Below are 9,063 nucleotides of genomic sequence, written 5' to 3' on the forward strand. Positions count from 1 at the left end.
TGTCTATTGACTACAAGAAAATGTAGTAAAACCTCTCTTTCCTTTTGATCTTCAGTCTTCTCATACTCAACACATCAAGGTATTTCATGGTAGCACACCATTATTTATATTGACAGGTCCCCTTTTTTCTCTGACTTTACCCTGAGGTTTGTGGTCCCAGAGATTTAATTTTTGGTGACCTACATTACCACTGTAGTTGAAGATATCATCTTCTGCATGCTTCCATGGACTGTGTACAAAAATTTATAATTGATCATTATATCATCTCAGAGGAAGCAATAGGACATCATCTTTTACCAAATTCTACCCTTTTGAGTCAATATTTCCTCAATTTTGTACTATTGTTTTGCTGAGTCATTTTAACGATTAAAGAATTTAAATGAGAAATGCTTGCTCTAAATATATGACATAACACTTATTTTTAAATGTGTATGAATAAGTAATAACTAATGTCTTTCCTTTCTTAAACAGTAAAGACCATAATAAACAGAGGAAACACATTTAAAAGACAGTAACTTAATTTAATATATAGTTTTAAATTATAATTGTAAAGTGACTTGTCTATCCTGAAAAATGATTTAAATTTTTTGGAGAAAAGAATATAATGAGGAATACCGATGCAATTTTTCCTTCCTTTTCTCCATTACAGCTTCTATTTAAATGACCTGTATTCTATCTCACATTTTCTTCAAGGCTTCTTTGACATCTTTGTTCCTGAAGCTATAGATCATTGGGTTCAATATGGACATTGCCACAGTGTGGAACACAGACACAATCTTATCCCTCTCCATTTATTCCCACCCTAGCAGTAGCTACTCTCTGGAGAGAATAGATCCATAGTATAGGGTCACAGCAGTCAGGTGGGAGCCACATGTGGAGAAGGCTTTAAGTCTGCCCTGAGTAGATCGAATCCTCAAAATGGTGGCAATGATAGAGAGGTAGGAGACCAAGATGAGCACAGTGGGAGTGATGATGTTAGAGGCTAGGATGAAATAGAGTACCTCCTGGTAACTGGCTTTCACATCACATGCCAGCTTCACCAGCGGGGGCAGATCACAAAAGAAGTCATCAATAAAGTTATTCCCACCAAAAGTCAGAGTGAATGTTTCACTTGTAATGATAATGGAGTTAATGAAAACACCAGTATAAGAAGCTGCAAGAAGACATGAGCATAATTTTGGGGACATAACCTGAGAATAGAGCAATGGCTTGGAGATGGTTACGTAACAGTCATATGCCATAAAGGCCAACAGGTAACATTTACTATAAGCTAGTCCAGCTGAGAAGAAGAACTGGTCTAGGCAACCAGCAAAAGAAATACTCTTACCATCAGAGATACATGTCAACATGATCTTAGGGGTATAAACAGTGGAATACCAGAGATCCAGAAAAGAAAGTTTCCCAATAAAGAAATACATGGCTGTGTAAAGTCGAGAGTCTGTACAAATTAAGGTAATCAGAGTAAAGTTCCCCACCACAGTTACGCAATACATTAGAAAGAATACCACAAAAAGAACCCATTGCATCAGAGTGTCTGTGGTGAAACCCACAAGGATAAACTCATTTACAGTGTAATTAACTTTCTCCATATATAAAAGGAAAAAATGTCTAGGAATTAAAACTTTTTCAAAGGAGAATATCTGTTTATGGATATAATGAGATGCCTGGGAAAAGTCATTTTTTAGAAGCTTGAATGATCACTTGTTGGGGTCTTTGGTCAAGTTGTATTTGATGTCTTCTAAGTTTGCAGTTGGGTTGCTGAGTAACTCCATCTATATAATCAAAGAGAAAAAAAAGACTGGTTTAAAACAATTATATTTGTACTTTTAGAAAGGATACAACAAATTACTTCAGAAACTGAAATAGAAGATGAAGAAAGAAAATAAAAAAGATAGTTGGCAGGACAAAATGAAGTAACATAAGGTTAATAGAACAAATAAAGAGTAAACTAAAATTGAGTGGATTGGTGTGTAAGTGGGGGGAAATTTCAAACTCTAGAGCATGATTTGTTACAGGCTAAAGAGGTAAAGTGTAGCTACTGAGTTGTTTAGACTAATTAAAGGAAGGTGAGTGGGGATTTAAAGTAATTGAGGTTTATTAGGACTCCCTTATAAATATCCCCAAATTGTGATTAAAAAGTTAAAAATGTCAGAATATGAGAGAAGAAAAATAATGCACAGAGGAGAGAAACATGTAAAAGATAGTTAAATACAGGAAAAAAAGTCTTGAATTTAATTTGTTTATTTTTCCTAAAACGGATAGGGAAGAATATTCAGAGGAGTATAAGTTGTCTATGTTCTAAACAATGATAGAGTAAAGCCACAGGAGTAAATAGAATGGGTCAAGAGCATTTGTTATAGAGAATGGAGTTAAACTTGTAGAGAACTGAGTCAAATTTATGAGACTAAAAGTCATTCCCCAATTGGCTAATTGTCAAAGAATATGAAAAGGCATTGTCAAATGAAGAAATTAAAGCTTTCTATAATCATACAAAAATGCTTTAAGTCATTATTGATTAGAGATATGTAAATGAAAACAACTGTGAGGTACCATGTCACACCTATCATATGGTCTAGAAAGGAGAATGATATGGGAAAAACTGAAACACTAAGGCTTTATTGGTGGAGTTGTGAACTGATCCAACCTTTCTGGAGAACAATTTGGAATTATGTTCATGCAGCAATAAAAATGTGCATTCCTTTTGATTCACTAATGACCCTATATCCTAAATGGATCATAAAGGGGACATGCTCACATGTACAAAAATATTTATAGCAGTTCTTTTCATAATGGCAAAGAATTGAAAATTGAAGGGTAGCCCATCAATTGGGAAATGGCTGGAAAAATTGTGATATGAATGTGATAGAACTCGATTGTTCTTTGAGAAATCATGAGGGATGGGACTTCTAAATAGCAAGGAAAGATGTGAATGAACTGATGATCAACTATGATGGATTTGATCATTTCTAGAGTACAATCAATAATCAACGACAATGCTAAAAAACTTGTGATGGAAAATGCCATTCCTATCCAGAAGGGGAAGTGTGAAATTTAAATGCAGAACAAAGTTGATAATCTTCAATTAAAAAAAAAGTTGTCTTTTGAATTATGGCAATTTTAATTTTTTTTCCCATTTGGATTGTCATTCTTCCTTCACAATGTACATAATATGGATCTATGCTTAGCATGCTTATAGATGTGAAGCCTATATTACATTGCTTTCTGTCAAGGGAGAGGGGAAGGCAGAGAGGAAGAAGAATGTAAAAAATGATTCTTAAAAACTACCAATACATGTAGTTGGAAAATATAAATGAAGAAAAAATGGAAAATACAGAGTCTTTGTTCATTCATTCTCACAAACACTGATATGGCTATAATTGGTCTGATTAAAAAACCATAGAAATGACTATTTTTATCAAAAACATAGAAAAGAATCTTTAAGACTGATTAAAATGGAAAAGAACTAGCTACTCTCAATGATTTATATGGTCACAAATGATGTTTCAATATGAAATTCTGAACAAGAACCTTGGGTCCATCTTGAAAGATTATGTTTTCCTCATTCCTTTTTACTAAAAAAAGCATTATCAGTTTGAAAAATGAAGAACTGGCTAAGAAATCTCTCTGGTTTACAACATAGCTTGATCCTCATTTTCTCTTTCATGCCCCCAGATCTAATCTGTTACTCAGATCTGCTAATTTTACTTTTATATTTCACATAATTTCTTTTCTCCTCTGACACTGCTACCACTGACATAGGCCCTCATCAGCATCTTGAATTATAACAATAAGTTCAAATTGCTTGTTCAACTCAAACCCACTGAGCAGTCAAAGATATTAATAAAGCACATTTCTGACCATGTCATTCCTCTGAATAAACTCTTTAAATGCCATTGACTCCCTACCACCTAGGATATAATATAAAATCTTGTACTTGCCTCTCAAAGTCTTTCATAATCTGACTCCTTACTTGTCTATTCTTCTTACGTCTTTCTCAACTCCATGTACTCTATAATACAGTGACACTTACGTCCTTGCTGTTCTTCGAATGGAAAATTCTATTTCTTGATTTGACAAGTCATTATTCCTGGAATGTTCCATTCCTTTTCTCAGATTTCGAGATTGAGACTGTCTTTTACTTTTTTTCTTTGAATTTCTAAGGTTTAGTTCTTGTTCAGTGTTTGGCACATGGTAGAGGCTTAATAATGGTTTTCTAATTGATTTATATGAATGCAATTGGGATAGTGGCTTAAAATATAGGGAGGAAAATTCATGGCCAGCAATTGAGTATACATATTAAAGATGGATAAGAATAGATTTACCAAGACTCATACAAAACTAATTCAAATGACTTTAAATGATAAGGATGGGAATGGGAGGAGAAATGTCTACTCATGTGTATCACTCAAGTAAAAAATGAGGTAGTTACTACAAAGAAATGGTCCATTAGTAAAAATACATAGACTCAGATATCTATATAAAAATGTCCAAATTTGAAAAAAAAAATGAAACTAAAGTTCATGACAAAACAAGGCAAAATTCAACACATATTTATATTTAAGAATGTAGATACATACATGTGCATATATATGATTGAAAATTGAGAATGAAGTTCATTGGAGAATAAATCAGAGAATCATTGATGCAGACTACAGAAAACTTGGATAAAGGGAAGAAATTTAGTAAATGTTTGTCTCCATCAAAAACAGAGAATCTAATGAATTCATGACTTCACTAAGGAATGATTTCATCATTTAAAAAATAGTCAAACCAACAAGGGAGAATTCTATTCTGGATCTAATTCTCACTAACAGAGAAAAATTATATTGAGAACAAAACAATGTGATGCTTTTTTGGAAGAGATTTCTTCCTAGATTCTGTTGCAAATAAAGTCAATCAAGGATTGTACCCTAGATTTTAAGAAAGCTGATTTCAAAAGATTTAGAGGAAAGCTTGTGAAGATCATTTAGAGAAAAGTTTGTAATGATTCATTGATTCATTGGACTAAAAATGTTGCCAAAGAAGTTAGGTCTCTAAAAACAAAAAAAAAAAAACATTGTTAGGAATGAAATTCTGAAAGTGGAAAGAAAAACAATTCCAATTACGAGTTGGTCAGTCACCAAAATTGTATTAAATGCCTACTTGTTGTTAGGTACTCTACTAAAGTCTGGTTGTTCAAAAAATGGCAAATGGCAATCCCCCTTCCTAACAGTTCAATGGAAGATGGCACGAATAAATATTATGCACAAGCTCTACACAGAATAAACCAAGAATAGTTAAGAGAGTAGAAAATATTTCCTATATAAAATGGAATTTTGCAGAAAGATAATTTTGAGCAACATTCTAATAGCCACCCTTAGGTTCTTTGTAGAAATATTTATCACCAAAGTAGGACAGTAAGAAAAGGAGATTCTCTCTCTCTCTCTCTCTCTCTCTCTCTCTAGATATGTATGTGTGTCTCCAAACATATGCCTCTTTCACAAAGTTGAGGGAATTCAAGGCTCCCATTTAATAATGCAGGTGACAAAAGGGACTTCAGTGCTCCTTGTTCCAGAATTTGTTTTTTCTTCTCCCATTTGTGAGACGATAAAAAACATCCCTTTTCCCGAAGTGAACTTGTGAGTCCTTTGACTTTGACTCTTCATGAAGACACTGTTTTCAATTGATGTAAGCAGCTTAAATCATTGATGGAAAGATACTAAGTCCAAGATCTTAGAAACATTTGACGTTTGCAAAGATCTTCTCCAGTCAAAGATATGATAAGGATAGGGAAAGAAACTAAGATCAGAGGTGGCATTAAGATTTCTCTTTTTTGTCCCCTAAAGCAGTTTCCTAAAAGGAGATTATGCCAAAACATTATGCTTGTTTCAACCTTTCAAGCCACTTTAAATTTCTAGGTTGCTTATTTTAAATTACTATCTGGGCATGCCAAGTTCCCTTGACTTATCCACATAATAATCTCATGCTATATTTGTTCAGTTTGAAGATTTGTTGCCCTTACTCTAATCCCTATGATCTTACCTAGCTACAATTTTAAGGTTAAAAATAAAGTAGAGTGGGGCAGTTTGGATCTCACCTCTACAGTGATAATTTGTATTTACATGTCTTCTTGCATGTTATGTCCATTCTGATGAATATAAACTATTAGAAGATAGGAGGGGATTTTTTAATTTATATCCCCAGTACCTAGCATTCTATCTCTAGTGACAAAAAATAAATAATTAATAAATGATTATTTACTCACTTGCACATTATCAGCACTTAAAAATGCATTTTGAATTTTCATTAGATTGATTATAATATTTATGCCAGTTGGCATACTCCAACAAAAGCAATCCCTCATATAGTGAGGTACTACAAACATCCATTTCCTAACTGAGAAATGAAACTAGAACTCTACTCAATATCAGGAATTCACTAAGAAGCATCAACTCAACCAGATGTGGATTATACTATCTCCTTTCATCTATCTCCAAGTCTCATATTCCCAGGTAATTAACAAGAAATTATCCATAGATAGAAAATAGATGTTCAACTCTGACCATGTCTGCATAAGTCATGAAAATTCATTTTACTCTGTATACAGAAATCTTTGTAGTTGCTAAATACGATCCTTCTCCTCAGCACTAATCAATATTCCTCACACATTTCCTGTCCTTTATTTCTCCAGCTCAATGTTCTTTTCTGCCTTGAATGAAAAATGTATGTGGAATGAAATAGGAAAGATTTACTCAGCTTTGAAGCTCTTAAAAGTGTTTTGATGAATCCTGCAGAACTTGAAACTTGAAAGAAGAATAAAACAGACAGTAAAGATGAGATCTCTGAGTGGACTAAAAGAAAGAGTCCATTGATTCTGATTTCCAAATTAGAAATTCTTGCTCCTTTCTCCATCAAATATACCAAGATTGGGAAGAATGGGATTCCAGGTCAATTTCAGAAATATAATAATATGAATGTGAGATTCAAAGTTTATTTTCATCTCTTGAAGACGTTTACTTTGTGCCTGCTCTCAAATCCTCAAACTCCAATTCTCTCTCTCTCTCTCTCTCTCCCCCCCCCCACCAAGTACTACTCTACTAAGTAGCTGTCTAGTAGCTTCTTATATAAAAATTAGATTGGAAAATCTTAATCTGGTCATTAACCCATGTTTTGGGAGGGAATGTTGTTCTATACATCAAAAATTTCTTTCTGCATTCACAGAGTTCCTAGCCTCTGTCCCTAATTCTGATTCTGTCATACATGCTTGACCTGGTGAACATGAATAAATCCCTCTGTTGCTCCTTGCAAATCCTAACTTTGCCTTTTTTAAATTGATAATGACAGATTAATAAGTAAATCCAAAGGAATTTTAGATAGAGACATGTCCATGAAGAATGCATTTCAAGATAGAAAAGGCCTCATGCCTTAAGTTGAGCTCTCACTATATGAACAGATCTGCACTTCCGATTTGAAGGAACAAATATTGTAAAAACAAGGATAGATAGATCGATAGATACAGACAGACATGCATACAGTCAGATAGATAGATAGATAGATATTACATCCTGTTCCCTGGAATAAAAAAAAACTTACCAAACAACTGAAAGAGTGGTATTCTCACAATGGAACCTAGCTTTCTGAATCCGACAACTTTTATATAACTGTTCTCACTTCCCCAGAGTATAATTAGAAAGGTTAAATTCCTAACCCTTTGGGGATCCATGTCTTGGGAAGTCTCTGAAAAAGAAATCCTACAAAATGACGCATTTTCTGATTGTGGGCAGTTGTCATAAAAGAGAGTGAAGTGTAAATTTGTAAATCCAGAAAAATTTAGAAGGTTATCCTTTTGAACATAGAAGGCTAGAGCCAGAATTCATTTAAGAAAATAAAATATCAGTCATGAAAGGCACCTTATAAAAGAGAAAATCAGCAACAGAAAGGGCCTTGAAACATAGAATGTCAATACTGGAAATGGTTAAAGGACATTGAAAGTCAGAGTTGTAAGGCCTCTTTAAATGGAATATCATATTTGGAAAGGTCCTCAGAACATAAAATATAAGATTTGGAAGGCATCTAAATACAGAAAATATCAAAGCTTAGAAAAGAAGGTAGATCATAGAGAGATCAAGTTAGAAGATAACTCAGAATATATAGACTATCAAACCTGAAAGTGACCTCAGATATCACTGAGCACAATTGATCATTTTATTCATAATACCAAAATAACACATTGGTGTTCACATGATTCCCCAACATTATCTTTATATCAAAACATTACAGTTTCTATTTTATGAATTAATATGTATATATAATATATTGTTACATATACGTTAAATGGATATGTTTTCTTATATATGAGCTGCTCTCCCAGCAATGTGAGAGCCCGCTGCTCACATCCATTTAACGTATATGTAACAATATATTATATATACACACATATTTGTACAGATGACGTGTGGTGCAGGTGTGGTGCAGGTGTACAGATAAAGTATGGGCTCACTTACAACATCTGATGCCGTGTGAAGGCAGTGGAACTACAGAAAATTGTACCTGTTGTGAGATGAACCACCTTGTTTGAATCAGCTCCTCTCAATGGTGTAGACAGCTACTTCAACTGTATCCAAAAGGCTTTGGGTTATATTGCCATCCTGAAAGGGAAAAACAAAAAAACAAAATTACCTTTCCAAATCTGATCTACACAATTTTTCTTTATATTTCTTTCCCTTAATCCTATTTCTTCATACTCAAAATCACCACTTAAAACATTTATCAAACTATCTATGTCCAGTGCTAGTTCTATTTTCCCTTGAGAACAGTGAGCTGGAAAGGGAGGGTAGAAGGAATTTTTACTTCAAAATGTTCATGTGCATATGCATGAAAATATTTTATAAAAAAACAAAAAGGCAGGCCCGAATTGGAAATCAATATGCATGGGGACTTCAAGTAGTTTGTGTGCAAAAATGAAGAGAATTACCTTTACAAATACCGCAGGAAGTATCACTAGTACGTAGACCATTTGTAATAAGATCCCAAGCTGCAGATCTTTATGACTATTTCATTTTTCAATCACCAAAATCATGGGGA

At 33.7% G+C, this 9,063-nt stretch overlaps 1 pseudogene; it reads right to left on the reverse strand.

Moving 5' to 3' along the window:
• Positions 1-677: 677 nt before the first annotated feature.
• On the reverse strand, positions 678-8,615 carry LOC141516784 (olfactory receptor 9G19-like; annotated as a pseudogene).
• Between the last annotated feature and the right edge of the window lie 448 nt (positions 8,616-9,063).

This window comes from Macrotis lagotis, chromosome 3 (assembly GCF_037893015.1).
Source record: "Macrotis lagotis isolate mMagLag1 chromosome 3, bilby.v1.9.chrom.fasta, whole genome shotgun sequence".
Taxonomy (NCBI): domain Eukaryota; kingdom Metazoa; phylum Chordata; class Mammalia; order Peramelemorphia; family Peramelidae; genus Macrotis; species Macrotis lagotis.